The sequence below is a fragment of the Carcharhinus amblyrhynchos genome, chromosome 1, assembly GCF_965287045.1.
Source record: "Carcharhinus amblyrhynchos chromosome 1, sCarAmb.v2.hapA, whole genome shotgun sequence".
NCBI lineage: Eukaryota > Metazoa > Chordata > Chondrichthyes > Carcharhiniformes > Carcharhinidae > Carcharhinus > Carcharhinus amblyrhynchos.
The window spans coordinates 73426946-73445806 of record NC_137324.1 but is presented as its reverse complement, the minus strand read 5'-3'; the positions used below and the strand labels follow the sequence as shown (position 1 = coordinate 73445806).

General features: G+C 40.7%; 1 protein-coding gene across 3 annotated transcripts in view; it reads left to right on the top strand.

Annotated features, from left to right (window-relative positions):
- The window catches only part of slc7a2 (solute carrier family 7 member 2), a 131739-nt gene that overhangs the window by 475 nt on the left and 112403 nt on the right, over positions 1-18861 (top strand). The window lies entirely within an intron of this gene.

The window sequence follows — 18861 nt, the reverse complement described above, 5'->3', positions numbered from 1 at the left end:
GAATCGAACATTTTTGTACAATCTAAACAGAAAATGCTGCAAATGCTCAGGATCAGACAGCATCTGTTTAGAGACAGACAAAGGCCGATGGCCCTTCTTCAGAATTGAAAAAAAATTATTTTTTTAAAATGTATATGTGTTCTGCTTCCCCCGATTTGTCTATTCCATCATCAACTGAGATTGACAGCTACTGGGGGAAGGTGAGATAATTTTTCAAGTACAGACTTGTGGTTGGCTGGCTTCCTTGTTGGCAACCCATAAATTTTAAGCAGTGCTTTCTCAGCAAATTGTCATTCGTAGTGTGTGAAGCTGGAGGGGTGAGTGACAATAGGCTATTTATCTGTCGGCATGGGTGTGCATCACATTGATGTGGAGTCCTGCCGTCCCTCGGTTTTAACCTATCCAAAACCCAGTAACTTAAGCAGACTTAAAATTGTGTCCAAGAGGTCTGTGTTGATCATTGGGTGGGCAGCAGGTTGGTAGAGTGTGCTGGCTGAAAAGCCGCCCCTTATGAGAGGCAAGGTGGAAGAATACCTGGCCTCATTTACAAGCGGCAAGGGAGCTTACTTGGGCATCTGATGAAATCAGGTTGATGTTTGACGATTGAGCCAGAATGTATGGCCAACTGCAGGTTTGGTAGCGATTGTGTGCTTCTGAGGCCAAAAGAATTCAGCACCTGTCTTTGGTGGCTCTCTTCAGTTCCTTACGTACGGGAATGGCGGGGTGGGTGGCGAGGGTGGAATCTCAAAATATACATTGAATCAGTCAGAACCTTAAGTAAGCTCAAGAAGAATTATACATTAAAAATATGAACATGCTTATGTTACACTGCAAGGATTGTAAAATTAAGATGCACTTGGGAACTAATGTTTTATAGAAAGTAAAGCACAAGTGTTGTGGGTGATGTAACTCACTTGTAGTTTTGTGACCATTGTCATTCAGTTTATTTTTCCTCGACTACCATTTCTGGTGTGTATGTTTGCTATTTGCAGTTTGTATTTGGTGGTGTTTGTTCAGGAGTCCGTTTTTATGTGGCACCTTTGCTAAAACGGATTCTCTGTTCAACTTGGCAGAATTACTTTTATAATTGAAATTCAGCACGGATTACTAAAACTTCAGGGCAAAGTTTAAACTATGCTGTGGTTGAGATCCCCACTGTTAGCCCGCATAACTTTAAAATCAATTCTGAAGGTTTTATTTATTTTGTTAGAGTGCAGTGCAATACAAACACAAAATGCAACGCAGAAGCAAAAAATGTGTTCCTCTTCTGTTGCCAGTCGATAAGTGTTGAAAGATATTAACAGTAAATAGTAAATGAGCCAGGCCTATGTCTTCACAATAGAAAGAGATCTGCTGAAGTGATCTTTTGCACATTTGCAAAAATGATTTTGAATTCAAGGTGCTAGTACGTGCATGTTGCAAAATTAACAACATTTGCACCCAATGTGAAAGGAGAGTATGGTCACATTGGAGCTCACAGCAGCCTGGACTAGCAGTGATAGTATTGCTGTACATAGAATACACAGCATGGAAACAGAATTACATATAATACACAACACAGATTTAGACATTCGTTGCCAACATTTATGCTTCATTCAAGCTGCCTGGAATAATTTCTCCTTTTCGCTCCAAAACTTAAAATATGGGTATGCCATATGGTCAGTCTTAAGTTCTGAGTCTATTTGATCCTCTTCAAATATTTGGAGATGTATGCTTCCTGGCTGAGATTACAGAAAAGCAGTGTTTCCTCTTTTCTGTCTGCTGGATGAGCATTAATCTTCACACATCTCAGCTAATCTAGTACTCTGAAACCTGGATCCTCACCTAAGCAAAATACCACGTACTGATTGGCCCTATCAATCAAATGGCATGGGTTTCCTCCGGGTGCTCCGGTTCCCTCCCATAGTCCAAAGATGTGCGGGTTAGGTTGATTGGCCATGCTAAAGTTGCCCTTAGTGGCCTGAGATGCATAGGTTAGAGGGATTAGTGGGTAAATATGTAGAAATATAGGAGTAGGGCCTGGGTGGGATTGTGTTCAGTGCAGACTCGATGGGCTGAATGGCCTCTTTCTGCACTGTAGGGTTTCTATGATTTCTATCAGTTGCCATGGAATAGTAATTGTGTTAATGACTAGTTATCTAGAGGACTGGAGTAACGATCTGGAAAAAGGATATTTAACCCCTCTTGGTGCTGAAAATGGAGGTGAATGGGAGCTGAAAATATATCTCTGTCCACTCCCTGACCTCAAGAGTTGTCGTCTCTCCTCACTCCCCAACTTCTAAGTTGTGGCTTCGCCCCACTTCACAACCTTCAAGGTATAGTCTCTTCCCAATTTCAGGGTTACGGACTCTATCCCCATCCTGTCTCCGACCTCTGATGTTGCAGCTTCTCATCCTTGACCTTTTCAGTTCTGGACTCTCCCACTCCAACTCTACAAGTTTCTCCACTCTAATGCCAAACCTCCATTCCCTAAATCACTCTCTTGCCAATTTTCTTTTCTGGACCTGTGTTCCTGTTGAAAATTTAGATTTGATCTGAAGCAAGAGCTCCAAAGATGTGGAAGTGTGAGTCTCAATGTTACCAAAGTGCTGAGCTGGGGATGCTACAGTCCTCCATGTTTATTTTCACATGCTCCTGCTTTACTATTCTTTCCTGAGCCCTCACTCACAGTGGGGAGAGGAGAAGCCACAACAGGTTGGGGTGAGGGCAAGACCATAACTTTGAGGCTCAGTGAAGAGGAGGGTTTGCTGTGACCAGAAGGATCAGGAAGTTCTGAAGAAGCAGGATTGGTGATGAGCAGGAGGTACTGTAAGTAGGAAGTTATATTTTTCTGTTATTTTAATTTATCATTTATCAGCATAGGAATTTAGCAATGTGAAATATTTCAACTTAACAGTGTATGATATTTTATTTTTTTTTCTGATAAAGTCCCACAGAACCTTACCACTGTTTTAACATTAATTCCTATGGGAACCTTCACTTAAAGTCATGATTTTCAGGACTGGCACCACACTTTGAGTGAGGATTTGCTGTAGAGCACACCAAGTTTGCTCAATGACTATATCAGAATATGTACAACTATGTACATTTAAAGGGAATTTACATCAGAATGTAATTCGGAAGTAATAAACATCAGGTGCTGCTAACTTCTGCACTGCTATTTTGATACTTTCTGTCCTAAGAAAAGAAAATGTTTTGTCAAGAAACATCTTTGCTCGTCACCTTTTCAACAAAAAATAGTTTTACATCTTTCTTGTTTCTGCATGTGCTTAGAATTTAACACAATGTCCTAACGTGATTATCCCCAAAGACTCTTAATAGCTGCTGATGTCATTTACCTGGCCATCTCCTACTACAGTGGGTACTTCTAGCCCCAGCCAGACTGTGTTGTGCCACGTGTAGCTAAATATCAGTGCACTTCTCCCAATCTTCCTAGTTGTCATTTGTGTCTAGTTACTGTTTGGTAGCATGATACAACCCTTTTATGAATCTCCACCAAGGCACATTATGGGGTTATCTTGACAGCTATCATGTCAAGCATAATACAATAATGCAAACTCATATATAGGACAGAATCTTAACATGAATTTGAAGAACATCAGCACAGAAATCACAGCTTCTAACACAGAAGTTAAATTACAAGTTTGGCATTAATCATTAGAAACTCAAACACATCTTGACAATTACCTGCAAAATAAATCTGGATTTTGTGCCATGCCTTTAGTAATGCTGCTGCCTCCTAAGTTCAGCAGGACAGTGGTGGGCAATCTACAGCCTGGAGGCCTCATGTGGTTCATTTGCGGCCCATTTTATTGATTGTTGCCCACCCAGGGAGTTGCCACATTCTGTTGATTTTTGTCTATACAGATTTTCTTCCTACCAGTATGACTGAAGTGATATGCATGTAAAGCAAGGGCAAGTGAAGTGAGGTGCATGCTAATCACACACAACATTGACTGTGAGAGGTCTGTGCTACCTCTTCATTCAAAGTGTAGATATTTATTTTGTTTTCACCATTTGAATTTAATGACAGTTCTATTAATATATAAATGATTTAGCACTTTCTATAACTCATCATGAAATATTCAGCGTGTCATGAATGTACTTAATTTTAATCATGGGATCATGGTTAGTGAACAAGCCCGATGTCAATCTTGCAGCCCACTCTGATAAAGGAGAGCCACTCATGCAACTCATTCACTAGACTAGGTTGCCTATCGTTGGTCCAGGATCTTCATTGTGCCTTCAGACAAATGTGTATAGGGATTTAACATCTGTTTCCAGTCTTAGGTACTGCATACTAATTTTTTTTGGTCTTTACCAACTCACAATGAGTTTGAATCTCTTACCTGCCATATTTTGGGTTTAAGCTACTTTTCAGAGGTTGAAAAACAAGTCTTGCATGGCCAAATTTCTAGGGTCTTATGTTCACCTTTTTAATTATATAAGCACCATATTGAATTGCAGAATTTTGCATTTGATGCCAGAATCATTCCAGAGGATGGATCGGGGTAAGAACAGAAACCTTTAGTGTTAATTGAAGATTTTACTGAAGAGTCTCATTCTGTTGCTACCACCAATATTATTCCTCATCCTCAAAGAATTTTGACTATTGTTCCCACCTTGCCAGTTCCGTCAATCAATTTTGGAGCATAAGTGCGAAGCTTTCATGTACAGCCAATTTTAACAATAATCTTAGTTAATTTGGATATCTCACTTGACTCCTGTTGTTTGGTGATGACTCATGCTGATCATTGTTCCAATTCTCTTTTCTAGCTCCTCCTTATTGTTACATTCTCCTTGCCTTTTCTACTCCTTATGTAATTAAAGGAGAGCTAAATATTACTGTTTAGCCAAACAAATGTACTTTCAAATGTATCTTTTGATAATTATATTGATTCTTACTTCCTACTCTTGTACCAGACTGGAAAATTTAATCAATTATGCTTTTAATTTCTACCCTCCTCTGCTTTTACATGTTCCAACTCCAATTCTTCCCTTCCTTCTTTGACTTCTCTGTTTCCATTACTAAGGATAGGCCATTGAGCAATATCTGCTGTATTCCAAGGGATATGGTAGCATACTGATAATGTCACTGCTAGTGACTATTGCTCTACAGACATGAGTTCAAATCCTATCATGGGAAGTTTAAATTCAATTAAGCAATAAATCTGGAATAAATTATTAGTCCCGTGAATAATGATTGTTGGGAGTAAAAACCTACACGGCTTATAAATGTCCTTCAGTGAAGGAATTATGCTGTCTTTACCTGGTCTGGCGTAAATGTGACTCCAGAGTCACAGTAACTGCCCTGTGAAATGACATAGCAAGCCACTCAGTTATATAAAAACACTATCTACACCGCATGAACTGCATGAAGATGGCTCACCTTCTTGAGAGCTGTTAGAGATGCACAATAGTAATAATAATGGACAATAGAGGTGGACATTGCCTACAATGCTCACATCTCAAATTAAAATTAAGAGAGAAGTCCGCTGATCCCACAGATTACACTTCTTCCCACATTGTTTTCTACTCCTAGTTTCTTTGTCCCCAGTGCATTTGTTCCAACTTCTAAACTATTCTTCTGATATGTCTTCCGTTTTCCTCCAGAGATGATTCCCATGCACTGTGGTTCATAGAATGTTCATTCCATTTTCTGCACTTATGTTCTCACGTATTTTTCCCTTCCTTTCAAAACCATGACCAAATTCACAATGTCCTCACCTCCTGTAGACCAGTCCATACATGCAGTGGTTCATCGTCCACTATTCCTGCCGCTTTCCATGTAATGCTACTGCTAAACACATCTACTCCTCCCCACTACATTCAGAATTTCAAAAGGACAGTTCTCTCTACGACATCCTAATCCACACTTATATATCTTATGGTACCTTCACGTGCAAGCATAGGCAATGCAGCACAGGAGATACAACATCTACCCTTTTATCTCTTCCCTCCCACTACCTGGGCCTCAAATGTTTTCCCCATTTGAAAATTGATTTATTTGGATTTCTTTCAGTTGAGCATTCTGTGGCTACTTATGAGGCGGTCTACCTCATTGTCAGTGAGATGAAACACATTATTTTGCATAATACCTCTACTCAGTTTACCTCACTTGGCTGGTTAGTGATGCAGAGTGACACCAATAGAACGTGGGTTCCATTCCTGTACTAGGTTGAGATTATTCATGAAGGTCCCACTTCCTCAACTTGCCCTCGCCTGAGGTGTGGTGATCCTTGGGTTAAATCGTCACCAGTCACCTCTCCCTTTGAGGGAGAGCCTATGGTATCCGGGACGATGGCGACTTTGCCTTTTAACAGCATTCTAATGAATCTCAATGGAAGTTTGAAGAACAGTGCCTTACCTTTCCATTGTTGCAGCGTTCAGAAGGCTGTAAGGTGCCTGAATTTATCAATTTCAGGTGTAACCATTACTTCCATTTTTTCGATAGCAGTTGTTGCTGGTAATCACTCCTTTGTCATTTATACCTGGCTACATTCACCTTTTGCATCTTTTATTATCCTATTATCACCTTTAACCTCTCCTGCCTCCCATCTATCATAGATCTTCCCCATTGATCTTTTTTCCTCTTCATGCTGTCTTTGCCTCTGTAATTAAAACCTGTTACACTTCCTAACATTACATAGAACATAGAACATTACAGCGCAGAACAGGCCCTTCGGCCCACGATGTTGCGCTGACCAGTTAAAAAACAATGACCCTCTAACCTAAACCAAACCCTTATCATCCATAAACCTATCCACGGATCTCTTAAACGCCCCCAAACTAGGCGCATTTACAACTGCAGCAGGCAGGGCATTCCAATCCCTCACCACCCTCTGGGTAAAGAACCTACTCCTGACATCCGTCCTGTAAGTACCACCCCTTAATTTAAAGCTATGCCCCCTCGTGCTAGCTTTCTCCATCCGAGGAAAAAGGCTATCACTGTCCACCCTATCCAAACCTCTAATCATCTTATATGTTTCAATAAGTTCCCCTCGTAACCACCTTCTTTCTAACGAAAACAACCTCAAATCCCTCAGTCTCTCCTCATAGGACCTCCCCTCCATACCAGGCAACATCCTGGTAAACCTCCTCTGCACCCTCTCCAAAGCCTCCACATCCTTCCTATAATGTGGGGACCAGAACTGTACGCAATACTCCAAGTGCGGCCGCACTAGAGTTTTGTACAGTTGCAACATGACGCTGCGGCTCCTAAATTCAATCCCCCTACCAATAAATGCCAAGACACCGTATGCCTTCCTAACAACCCTATCTCTTGATTCCCAACTTTCAGGGATCTATGTACACATACACCTAGATCCCTCTGTTCATACACACTATTCAGAGTCCTACTGTTAGCCCTATACTCTACACATCCGTTATTCCTGCCAAAGTGAATTACCTCACACTTTTCCGCATTAAACTCCATCCTCCACCTCTCGGCCCAGGTCTGTAACTTGTCCAAGTCCTTCTGTAGACTAAGGCACCCTTCCTCACTATCTACCACACCTCCGACTTTGGTGTCATCAGCAAATTTACTAATCCACCCAACTATACCCTCATCCAGATCATTTATAAAAATTACAAACAGCAGTGGCCCCAATACAGATCCCTGAGGCACACCACTCGTAACTGAACTCCATGTCGAATACTTACCATCAACCACCACCCTCTGTCTCCTATCCGCCAGCCAATTCCTAATCCAATTTCCTAAATCACCCTCAATCCCATACATCTGCAATTTCTGCAGAAGGCTTCCATGGTGAACCTTATCAAACGCCTTACTAAAGTCCATATATACCACGTCAACTGCCTTACCCCCATCCACCTCTTTGGTCACTTTCTCAAAAAACTCAATAAGGTTAGTAAGGCACGACCTACCCTCCACAAAACCATGCTGACTATCTCTAATCAATTCATTACTCTCCAAATAACTATAAATCCTATCCCTAATAATTTTTTCTAAAACCTTGCCCACAACAGAAGTAAGACTCACCGGTCTATAATTCCCGGAGAAGTCTCTGTTCCCCTTCTTAAACAATGGGACAACATTCGCTAACCTCCAATCTTCTGGCACTATACCGGTGACCAACGACGACCTGAAGATCAGAGCCAGAGGCTCTGCAATCGCCTCCCTTGCCTCCCAGAGAATCCTAGGATAAATCCCATCCGGTCCAGGGGACTTATCTATTTTCAAACCCTCAAGAATATCTAGCACATCCTCCCTATCAACTGCAATACTGTCCAGTTTACAACCCTGTAACCCAGTGTTCTCCTCAGCTACATTTATGTCCCCCTGCGTGAACACCGAAGAGAAATATTGGTTCAATGCCTCTCCAATCTCTTCCGGTTCCACACATAAATTCCCACTGCTATCTCTAACTGGCCCTAATCTTGCCCTAACCAACCTTTTGTTCTTAACATATCTATAGAACGCCTTAGGATTCTCCTTAATCCTATCAGCCAAAGTCTTCTCATGTCCTCTTTTAGCCCTTCTTAACTCTCTCTTTAACTCCCTCCTAGCCAATCTAAAGCTTTCTAGTGCACTACCTGAGGCCTCGAGTCTCATCCGGACATAAGCCTCCTTTCTCTTTTTAACCAGCGAATCAACTTTCCTAGTGCACCACGGTTCCCTAGCTCGACCAATTCCTCCTTGCCTGACAGGGACATACATATCAAGGACTCGCAGTAGCTGCTCCTTGAAAAAACTCCACATTTCGGACGTTCCAAGACCCTGTAGTCTCCTAGTCCAACCTATGCTTCCTAATTCTCTCCTAATAGCCTCATAATTACCCTTCCCCCAGCTAAAACTACTGACCCGAGGTTCATGCCTATCCCTTTCCATCACTAAGGTGAACGTAACCGAATTGTGGTCACTATCACCAAAATGCACCCCAACTTCCAAGTCTAGCACCTGGTCTGGCTCATTTCCCAGCACCAAATCCAATATAGCCTCACCTCTAGTTGGCCTATCAACATACTGAGTCAAGAAACCTTACTGCACGCTTTGTACAAAAATTGACCCCTCTAATGAGCTAGAGAACATTGTCCAATTCTGATGAAGGGCTTGATTTTTAAATAAGGTTTGGGAAACTTATGATCAGATAATTTCTGGGTCCCAACCCAATGCCACAACTGCATTGCTCACATGACATTGTTATGGAATGTAACTGCCCTAATTGAGTTGTACGTGGGTCTGGTATTCAATTTGTGGCATCCAGCATTACTAACAGGTAGCAGATGTTTTCAAAGCATGAGCAGCAAAGATGGACGGCAGCCTTGGTAGGGCCTGCCACTGATTTGCAGAATTGAGCAGACAACAGCCCAATGGGCCAGCAGCCTCACAAAACACAGAGGTGGTCAAGTGGAAAGTAAAGCGCACAATCTTCCCACCACCACCACTGCTGACAGATGAATCCCCTGGAAAGCCTGTCCCAACTTCAGTCACAATTAAAAATCCAGGCCCTTAACTCTGTTCCAGACTCTACATATGCTGCCTGATTTGTTGAATACATCCAGCATTTTCTGTTTGGATTTTTTATAAAGAATCAGCATGAATACCTAGCAATCTTCAATCTTGCCGTGTTGGCAGCTTTTTGAGTTGAGTTGTTGCAAGGAAAAATAAATCCTGAAAGGGATTAAAATGTCAAGGCATACACAATATTAAACTGCACTTGTACAATTTTTACATTCCAAGTGTCAGAGAAAGCAGGAATTTATCCCTAAAACATTATAAAAATCCCATGCAAAAAAGTGAATTATTCTGTAACTGTGAACTGGTAGACCTTGACATTATTAAAAGGATATCATGTACAGGAAGTGTTCACCTTGCAATGGAAAACTGTTGCTTACACAAGAGCTTGAGTTGTAAAATGAATGGATATGCAAATTAATATCATATATTGGCAAGCTGTATTTGAAGTTCCAATACTAGGTTATGAGTAAAATTTGGCAAAAAGCAATTGTTTTCCATGGTTGTAGTATGGAAGAGGATCCTGGACAGCCTCTGTGCTGTTCCTGTTTCTAATGTCTTATTCTAATGGTTTTCCATTCATTGTAGTTTGATGTTTCTATACATTGAAAAATATACTAATGTTTGCTTTTCTCATTACATCTTCTCCATAAACTTGAAGGAACTGGGCATAGTTCTACAGGCTTTGCTGGAGTGATGTTATTAAAGAGCTGATAGCTGAATGAAATCCTCCCACAGAGACATAGTAATCTTCATGCAATTGTGAACTTATGTATGAATACAATAGACAAGATAGTGTCATCACATATTTGTAAAACATTGATAGGATAGAATGTTTTCCCCCAATGTCTTTTTTTATGTTTATAGCATGGAAACAGGCCCTTTGGCTCAACTTATCTATGCCGCCCTTTTGTTTTAAATCCATAAGCTAATCCCAATTGCCCACATTTGGCCCATATCCCTCTATACCCATCGTACCCATGTAACTATCTAAATGCTTTTAAAAGACAAAATTGTACTACTACCTCTGGCAGCTTGTTCCAGACACTCACCACTCTTTGTATGAAAAAATTGCCCCTCTGAATCTCTCCCCTGTCATCTTAAAGTATGCCCTCTAGTTTTAGACTTCCCTACCTTTGGGACAAGATGATCTATGCCCCTCATTATTTTATAGTCCTCTATAAGATCACCCCTCAGCCTCCTACGCTCCAGAGAAAAAAATTCCCAATCTATCCAGCCTCTCCTTATAACTCAATACATCAAGTCCTGGCAGCATCCTAATAAATCTTTTCTGCACTCTTTCTATTTAATAATATCCTTTCTATAATAGGGTGACCAGAATTGCACACAGTATTCCAAGTGTGGCCTTACCAATGTCTTGTACACCTTCAACAAGATGTCCCAACCCCTGTATTCAGTGTCCTGACTGATGAAACCAAGCATGCCTAATGCATTCTTTACTACTGTGTCCACTTGTGACTCCACTTTCAAGGAGTTGTGAACATGTAACCCTAGATCTCTTTGTTCAGTAACCATACCATTAACTGAGTAAGTCTGCCCTGGTTCAATCTACCAAAATGCATCACCTCGCATTTGTCTAAATTAAACTTAATCTGCCATTCATCAGCCTACTGGCCCAATTGATCAAGATCCCATTGCCATTGGAGATAACTTTCTTCACTGTCACCGTCCACTATGCCACCAATCTTAGTGTCATCTGCAAATTTACTAACTATGCCTCCTGTATTCTCATCTAAATCATTAATATAAATGAAAATAACAGTGGACCTAGCACTGATCCCTGAGGCACACCGCTTGTCACAGGCCTCCAGTTTGAAAAACAACCTTTTACAACCACCCTCTGGCTTCTGTCAAGAAGCCAATTTTGTATCCATTTAGATACCGTGAGATTTAACCTTATGCAACAACCTACCATACGGTGCCTTGTCAAAGCCTTGCTAAAGTCCATGTAGACAACATCAACTGCACTGCCCTCATCTGCCTTCTTGGTTACCCCTTCAAAAACTCCTTTCAAATTTATGAGGCATGATTTTCCACTCACAAAGCCATGCTGACTGACCCTAATCAGTTTTGTATCTCTAATTGCTTTTGATCCTGTCTCTCAAAATACCTTCCAACAATTTATCCACTACAGCTGTGAGGCTCACTGGCCTATAGTTCCCAGGCTTTTCCCTGCAGCGCTTTTTAAACAAAATCTTAATGATTCACTGTATATCATGGTGTCAAAATGAGACAAACAGAATGGTAGTGGAAAGGAAAGATTATTGTAGAAAATTGTCTAGTGATTTAGTAAAATAAAACTGTTATTCATTGGGCACAATATCTAAGATCTGAACTATTAGAGCACATGGTGTATAGCCCACTTTGTTGGAAGTATAGTACACTGTTTAAAAGGAAACATCATTTAAAAGGCTGAAACTCAAACATGAGGATCCTTTCAGTTTATCATTTCAAAAGCTACAGGGTTACACATATACACTAGTCTGAATGGAATTTATGACAGGAATTCACACATGTTGGGAATTACTTTATATTTTAATGAAATAAAGAGCCGTGAGTGGCAAGCATAATTTTTACATTTGATTTGTAGGTGCTGAATGATGCACAAGGGCAATCCTGCAGGAGTTGCGTTGGCTTCTAAAGCAAGTTAACAGGAGACTGAGATAGACAGATGTTTAATCAGTAAAGAAATCAAGAGTTATGGGGATAATGCGGACAGTGCGGTTGAGGATGATCACATCAGACCAGTCATGATCTCGTTGAATGCCAGAGCAGACTCGATGGGCCGAATGATCTACTTCTGCTCCTACTTCTTATGGAAATATGGAACAGTGCACTTTGCTCTAGTGATCAGTAAATTATATTGAGACTCAGGTGAAAAATCTTGCCAGTTTTTAATAAGGCTTTGGTATATGGTCTGCAGATGAGTATTCACAGCAGCAGTACTTGCCAGAGTGTTCACAGAGTAGCATAATTTTTGAGTTGATGAGCAGATTTAGGACAGGTTCTTGCTCCGTTGTCTTTGACAGCAGCTGAACACATCCCTAATTCTTATGTAGTGTAGGGCAACAATTATTATGTGACAGTGATTTTAACTGCTGTAATAAATGTCAAATACATGCTTATAAATCACGCAAGCCTACAGTTATCAACCAGCTCGTTTGCAATACCAGAATTATGATAGTGCAAAAGGAGGCCATTTGTCCCATCAAGTTTTCACTGGCTCTCTGAAAGAGCATCCTACCTAGTCGCACTCCCCTGCCTTAACCCTGTAACCTTGCAAGTTATTTCTTTTTCGATAGCCACCCAATTGCTTTTTGAATATCTCAAACCCTTTCACAGAGTTAACTCCAGACTTCAAACAAGTTTTTCCCTATGTCACTTCTATTTCTTTTACCAATTATTTTGAACTGTTGCCCTCTAGTTCCAGATGTTCTCTTGAGTGGGAACAGTTTCTCACTATTTAACCATACTCCTCTCTGAGCTATTTTCTTCAAGGAAAGCAGTCCCAACCTCTCCAATCTATTTTCATATCTACAGTTCTTTACTTCAAATCATCTTTGTGAAAATAACATAGATAACTTAGTTTTTCAATAGACTAAAACTTGTTGAAAAATTTAAGCAATTTTAAAATAATTTTTTTGTTTCTTTCTTTGTTCACCTTGTGGGTGTGATGTATGCACATTTCACCATTTCTAACTGCATCATTATCTGCATAGCAGATCAAACATCTGGTTCTATGTATCCTTAGTATAATCTACAAATGCTATTCCAATTATGAAGAAGTTTGTGTTCCCCTGTAGAATTCGCCACACGGGTGAGCAGTTTCATTTATTTCCTTTTGTTCTGGATACTGTAACCAACTTGGTCTTTAATTCCTAAAAGCGCCTCACATTCATACAAATTCTATACACCAATTCCTTGCTTAAAAGTTGTAGCTTCATACCTGAAAAGTGCAACTTCAAATGAAACTACATTAACGGAATCAGATTTTCCTTTCACAACAAAAGTAGAAGCTTAGTTAGAGTCTGTAGCCTTTTCCCATTGAGGAAAATAAAATGAAAACATATCCTTTAAATCTAAATACGTCATCTGACAATACTACTGTATTTGTAAGTGAAATATGATATTGATTTCTGCTTACCTTTCAATCCTTGTCTTTCCCATTCCTTGACCGTGATCCTCGGGTTTCCCACTGTTTGTGCACCCCAACCCCTCCCCGTCACCATTACCACCACTGGCACTCCTGGTCTTCCTGTTCCCAACACCCCCACTGGCTGACTCGCCTGCTGGCCAACCCTCCCATTCTCTGTTCCCCACTATCAAATCTCAAAACTGTTTAAATACAACAATTTTTTTTTCATTTTTCTGCTTTGGCAGTTTATATTGCTTTGCTTTATTTAGGACTGACTTGAACATTAAGTAATGTTCATTCGATCTGTTTGCGCTAAAGGTACTGCAAATCTTTTGTGCATTACAAGTGTTATAGATATATGATAACACTCAGAGAGCTATGTGACTTGGCACTAATACTTTAAAAAAGGGCTGAATGGGATTATTATGCAATTAAGAAACATGTCACATAACATAAGATTACAGAGTTGAGGTGTTTTTTTGACATGTAATACCGCCAATTGCAACAAACAGTATCAATTTTGTTTTGCTCACTTCTTTAAGTAGAATTTGTGTAATGTACTATAATGTAGGGAGTGTGACATGAAAACAAGAACCAATGTAAAATAGAGAAAAAACAAAAGTGTCTTGATTTTTACTCATAATCACTACCATCTTTGCTACGAAGTGAACATATGCAAATAGAAGGTAAGCACATTATGATCTGATTCAGGGTCACACCTGAAATGTTAACCTAACAACTCACTTTACAAACGTTGACCTGCTTGCATTTCCTCCACTTTCATTTTTTACTTCAGATTTCCAACAGCACCTCTTTTCATTTGGTAAGTACCTTTCACACTCAAATATAAAACTGAGTATGGTAGCAGCGTGTGATTTTTATCATTGTCAAATAATCTTGGGGCACAATCTTACGACTTCATCCTGCCCAACTTTTGACGAGGTGAAGTGATAATGTCAAGCGTGAGGCAGAAAATGAGAAACGTGCCTGGTTTCTCACCTCCACGATCATACTGGCCCTGTTTTGCTGCCATAGGTGCAAAGCTTGTTCAGCATTTAGAATTTTTTTTGTAAGGTTATGTCACGCCTGTAGTCTTTATGCCGCATTTGAATGTTACTTGCATGTTTAAATAATCTAACACTTGGAGCCCCAAATTGTTGCTAAGGTGCAAAATGATGCAATTGTGATGTGAAGGACTCCAATTCCTGCTGTCTCCATCACTGATGGCCTCTCCCCAGGTTTTCCTTCTCCACCTGACCTTGCCATCAAACTCCCCAACTCCCCCCAGCCCCAGTGTCTACTGTCCTGTCTGTGCCATGAGATCCCACGTCTATCTGGTCCTGTGGGCTCTGACAGTTAGACTGCTGGGACTGCTTGTAGTCCCAGTAATGGTCACTGCACCAAAATGATTGGCCCATAGCTCTGAGAAGAGACCTCTAGAGTGTTAGGTGCCCACAAGGTAGTAGACATGCTGCCATTTGGAAAACCTTACCCCATGAAATTCTTGAGGTACTTGAAAGAGTAGAGTTGTTTTTTGGAGCCTGTTTTCCTTGCTCGGGGAACCTTTTTAGAATAAGACGCTACTTTTTTGGGATCAAGAAGAAAGGTTTAGTCACTCAGAGGGTTATGAATCCTTGGAATTCTGTACCCGAGAGCTTCCGATGCCCAGTTGTTGAGTATATTCAAAGCGGAGTTTGAAGGATTTTTGTATACTAAGTGAATTATGGAGTCTTGATAATTTGGAAAGGTGGAATTGTGGTAGGTGATCAGCCACGATCTCACTGAACAGCAGAGGAGGGCTAAATTGCTTGTTCTTGCACTTGTTTCTTATGTTCTTATGGGATTAGTGTGAAAAATTAAATATGCTAGCATTGCATCTGTTCAAAAGTCTGGCCGAGGTCAGGAGGAAGCCAACCAGCTCCTTAAAATTTGCATTTCAGCATCTGCAGCACTTTTGTCTGTTAGAATGCTGGCGGGCACTGGATCTTTTAGCTGCGTGGGTTAGACATTCTACAGGTGCTGCCTGCCTGCTACAAATTTAATATCTTCCCAATAAAACCATTTCCTATAATGATGCTCTTCTCTATACGTTATTCAGATAGATTTACTGATAGTGGGCTGTGGCCTATGAGGGGAATACACTTTATTTACCTGCATGCAGCAAATGGAGAAGTTAAGTATTCTTACAAAATAGGAAAAAACACATGCTTTGCTTCCTGAACATTTCTCCCTTGGAACTTCTTTTCAAATCCATTCCATGGAACAGTGCAGCCCTTTTTCATTTTCACTTTTTATTCACGGTGGATCTGCTAGTTTAAAAAAAAACACCTATTGCACCAGTGTGAATTCTTCTCATTCTGCCACTGCTGTGGCATAATAAGAGAACATCACTAATGTAACTGTTATAACCCTGCTATCTGATGGTGTAATTACAACGCTCAGTCAAACTAAACCTAATACCAGTATCAGTCATGTGAAACATTAGGGGCCAAATTTTCAGGGTCTCGTTCAGCACAAAACAGTGTCAGGTGGGGGAGTAAAATGGTGGCTGGGGTGCAGAATCTGGACGTTGTGTCCACATTTCCAATGCCGGCCCTTTTCAATGGCATGAAAAGGGAGAGAAAGAAGTTGGCAGCATTTTTCTAGAAGTGAGTAATTCGGAACCTCTAATTTTCACTGAGGCAGCCACAGTCTGAAAGATGTACTGGTTAGATTCATTGGCCATGCTATATTCTCTTTCAGCATATCCAAACATATGCTGGAGTGTGGCGACTAGGGGGTTTTCACAGTAACTTCATTGCAGTGTTAATGTAAGCCTACTTGTGACACTAATAAACAAGCTTTAAAAACTTAACATTTTGGAAGCGTTCCTGAATCACACCTGCAGAATTGAGATATGAACCATGATTGGAGGTGAGAAGAATATAAAAGGTGAGTCAAAATGGTGTTGTTGCCTTCACAGTTTTTTATCATGAAATGCAATGTCCTGAGTTAAATGTGAGAGATCTTTTGACACAGTGGTTAGAGACCTTGGAGGGAATCGTAGCGGGCAGGAGAGGCGGACCATGCAGAGGTCCATTGACCTCAGGTGGGATTCCCCGTTTTTGGGCTGGAGAATCCCACCCCCTGTCTCTGAACCAGATGTTTTGGGTTCAAATTCCACCCCAGGACTTGATGGCTAAGGAAGTTTCACTCATAATGCAGCCAAATGAGATGATCATTAACCTGCAAATTCTTCCTACAGATGCCAAAGCCTGCCAGTTAAGAACTTCTTACCTATGCCCCATCCCGTAACCCCACGTATTTACCATGGCCATTCCACCTAACCTATACATCTTTGAACTATGGGAAGAAAGTAGAGCACCTGAGGAAACCCACACAGCCACTGGGAGAACATGCAAACTCTGCACAGACAGCCACTCAAGGCCACGATTGGTGTACAGCTACTGTGCCACTGTGCCGCCCACTGGGTTAGTAAAGAAGCCTGATTTCAATCTTGCGGCCCACACACTAGCCTAAGCTGCTTATCACTGCTCTATGCACATGAGCTAGACAATGAGGGATTACTGTAGCAAGTTGCACAGATATAATTCCAACTCCATGTGAAATTCATCCATCCGAATTTATATACTATTAACTATAAACAATAACTTGAAAATTAAATATGAAAGCAGAGACAAAGAATTAATTGCAGTACGAGGGCTTCTTGGTAGTGCAGGCTGAGGAGTGGAAGACAAAACTGAGGCACTGCAGTGCGAGAAACTAATGTAGCAAGTTTATATTGGCAGTTTCCACTCTGGACATTTTGAGCAACTTAGAATTAAAAAGCTAGTACAATGGTGTGAGAAAAGCATGACAAGAGTAAGAAGGTTTTGTGGATGGGAAGTGTTAACGTATGTATTTTTAGAACATGCATACATTCATAGAAATTCTCACGGTACTACTTCAAGTGCAATAGGCCAGACCATCTAATCATTGTGCTGCTTTTACCATGGCTCCAACTGAAATCTCAAGGATAGAACCTATTGCCGTTTCGAGAGCATTGAGATTAATCAACACATGGAGTGCACACTCTCCCCTAAAATGGTAACTCGAGTCCTAAGCAAGTCAAATGACTCCAGTTTTCAGAAGAAATCAACAGCTTTAAACAGAATAGTAACACCAGCCGAAAAGGTAATGTCTTTGGCCACAGACAAGCTCAGTCTTCATAGAATAGGTAATCTAGTGACCCCATTTTGAAGTTACCACTAACCTTGAAGATCAATTTCAGCACGTTGTAACTGTTTAGTTTTATAAGTTGCAAGAATGTTTTCTCACTATCAACAAAATACATGACAATCGGCTGAAAACCAGAGGCTGTCTATTTGTTTGAAAATTCACCCTATTCCATGGGCAACACCGTAGCACATTGGTTAGCACTGCTCATAGAGCCAGGGACCCGGGTTCAATTCTCGCGTCGGGTCACTGTCTATGTGGAGTTTGGTAAGTTTCACAACACTGGGTTAAAGTCCAACAGGTTTGTTTGCCCACCCCAGTCCAACCCTGGCATCGCCACATCATATGTGGAGCTTGCACGTTCTCCCTGTACCTGCGTGGATTTCTTCTGGGTGTTCTGGTTTCCTCCCACACTCTAAAGATATGTAGGTTAGGTGGATTGGCCATGGTAAGTTGCACCTTAATGTTAGGGAGACCAGCAGGATAAATACTTGAGGTTATGGAGACAGGGCATGGGCAAGACATCCTGGTGTGGAAAGAGTGGCACATGTATCTCTGTGCGTGGAGTTTGCATCCAGCTTTCCTTGTATTTTGCTCAATTTAATACTTTCTGGAGTTTATAGAATATAGGTAAATTGCTAATCAGTTAATGCTGTAACTGTGTCAACGTATCATTTGTCCCTTTCACACGAAAACATAAACACGCAACCTTTTGTTTTTAAAGAGTTAAAGAAATGGCATTTGTTAAGTGAAGAAACGTTTTTGCAATCCCTCCTCTGTACCTGAATGTCAGTGCAAAATATGTGTATCTTTGGTGACTAAACTTTCTGTTTTATTGTTTATTTGAAGACTGCTGATGGCAAATCTTTATTGCAGAAATCTACACCATTTATTTGCCCAGTCCAAGCTAATTCATTAGCTTTGAACAGATGATTGATAGTATGTACATGAGCATTAAAATCCAGAAAAGCAAAACACTATTGGACTAAATTTATTTTTCCCTCTGGTGGTG